At 38.2% G+C, this 2,485-nt stretch overlaps 1 non-coding gene across 1 annotated transcript; it reads left to right on the top strand.

Moving 5' to 3' along the window:
• Nucleotides 1-948: 948 nt before the first annotated feature.
• Nucleotides 949-1,111, top strand: LOC115869133. The gene has a single exon (XR_004046017.1). It is a non-coding gene; the product is annotated as a U1 spliceosomal RNA (small nuclear RNA).
• The last annotated feature ends 1,374 nt before the right edge of the window (nt 1,112-2,485 follow it).

The raw sequence follows: 2,485 nt of genomic DNA, 5'->3' as shown, positions 1-2,485 counted from the left end.
AAGGCTGTAAATCCTTTCAGAAACAGACTGTCCATCACATCTCGGTCTCATGCAGCCACTGACCTTTCCGTTAACCGCTCAGTGCTGAACCACCGCACCACCAAGACTCCGATGACTATTGTCAGGAGGGACACGAACAAGTATTGAGGAGGTGGAGAAGTGGGAACCCTGTGCACTGCTGGAGGATATAGAATATGGTACAGCACTTTAGTAACTCAAAAAGCTAAACACAGAATTATCATATGACCCAGCAATTTTACTCTGAGGTCTATACCCATGAGACTTGAGAGCAGGGATTCAAAGAGATCAACAATGTTTATTGCAGAATGATTCGTTATAGTCAAAAGACAGAAACCACCCAAGTGCCCATCAAGAAATAGACATATACAAGTGAAATCTGTGAATGCCGGGACTTAGTTGTCTGTCCAGGTCTCACAAATTATCTTTGGCAGAATACAGTCTCAGCACTTTTCCATCTCCTGTTTTGGTAGAAAGTATTTGAGTGTTCTTTCTCTGACAGATTTCTGTCTACCAGGTTCTAGCCTTCTTTCAAGTTTTTCCATACATACAATGGGATATTATTCAGACATAGAGGGACATACAGTTCAAATACAGGCTACAATATGGATAAACCTTGAAAATGTGTCAGGTGAAATATGTCAGATATAAAAGGACAAATATTTTGATTCCATATATGAAATATCTAGAAAGGCATATTTATAGACACAAAGTATTATTGATGGCTACCAGGGGATACAGGGAGGGAGGAATAGTGGTAAAGAGTTTCTGTTTGGGGTGCTGAAAAACTTGGAAATAGATAAAGGTGACAGTTATGCAACATGGCAAATGTAATTAATGTCACTGAACTGCACACATAAAAATGGTTACAATATCAAATTTTCTGTCATGTATGTTTAACCACATACATGTGTTTTAAGCTGGAAGGGGATACTTACGTGGCAGGGGAGATACCATGATCGCGAAGGTGGTTTTCCAGGGCGAGGCTTACCCATTGCACTCCGGATATGCTGACCCCTGTGATTTTCCCAAATGTGGGAAACTCGACTGCATGATTTGTGGTAGCGGGGGACTGCGTTCACGCTCTTCCCTGGGTGGAAAAAAAAAACTTTAAGGGGAAATGAAAACAATGTATAAATGTAAGAGAAATATCAACATACAGTAAAAATGGCAGGCTTTATATTGAAGAGACGATTCCCTACAATGCAGAGGTTATGAGTGCATTTGTTCACTGTCTGGGGATGAGAAGCTGTGACTGAGACAAAGGCAGACATCTGAGAAGAAAGCAGCTGGGGTGAGACCATTGCAAGTAATCTGTGTTCAAAGCAGCTCACTGACGATTCATACCTCCAAATACTAAACGTATATTCCTATAATTAAATATTTTCTTATACTGATCTCTTTTAAAGCATAAATAATGGCTGTTACATCTTTTATAATATAATGGTGACTGGTTGAAAAGATTAAACCGGTTTATATTACTATGAACATTAAAAAGTTATTTGAGGTATATTTCACTGCCAGTCATATAGCAAAATGATCACACTTGCTTAGCACTGATGAGTAAAATGCTTACAATTACAAAATAGCTTAAGGGATATTCTCAATGACAGGTATCCTAAAGTACACACAGTGTACCTCAGATGATTTAGTTTTCAGGAGCGCTGCCCACAAACAATTGGACAGTAGGGGGAGCTCTTATGTTAAAATCCCTTTTTTTCTTTTCTTTTTGATTCTTTTTGAATAACGAGTCCATTTGCGCTTTGAGTGCTGTTGCAGGAGGATGTCAGAATTTTTATAAAATATAATTTAATAAGGTCTTTTTTTCAGCACATACTTACGTTTTTCTGCATAAAGGCACCTGTTTCTTTCCCTTAATATGAACTGTGAGCCAAGTGTGTACAAGACACCAATACATATTTCTTAGCAGTCATCCCATAGCAGTCGCAGGATATGGCTACAGGAAGGCTTCAGACTTGAGACTACGCTGTGCACATTACAGGCAGAAGAATATTTTTTAAACAAAACGAAGGGATTAAAAGTTATACTTACTCCCGTCAGAAGTAAAGAATTCATTATGCTATAGATTCTACCAAAGAGTATTTTCAGTAAACAAAATAGATATTTTTTCAGTATATGACAGAAACAGGCCCTGTTCTATGTGTAAATGAGATCAATGGTTTCACAACATCCTAATATGAATGCACGAGGAATGGGGAAATCCATTATCTTTAAATTCCATATATCCAGGAACAATTTGAAGCCTCCTTGGTATAATAGTTGCGTATTTCTCTCACACGATCAATGGTAGGCATCCCTTGAAACAAATTCTTTCTATGCTCTGCAACATCGAGTTGCTTGACAGTTCCAAAGTGTTTTTCCTTTTTAGACCTTTCGAATCTCCAACACGGCTCCGCATTAGTATAAACCAACTCCCATTCATTTTCAATTGCTATGAGAGATTTCT

Source organism: Echinops telfairi, unplaced genomic scaffold, assembly GCF_000313985.2.
Source record: "Echinops telfairi isolate 266 unplaced genomic scaffold, ASM31398v2 ScPeMD7_21;HRSCAF=78, whole genome shotgun sequence".
Taxonomy (NCBI): Eukaryota; Metazoa; Chordata; class Mammalia; order Afrosoricida; family Tenrecidae; genus Echinops; species Echinops telfairi.
The sequence above is the reverse complement of the archived record's forward strand: the minus strand, read 5'-3'. Positions and strand labels throughout refer to the sequence as shown.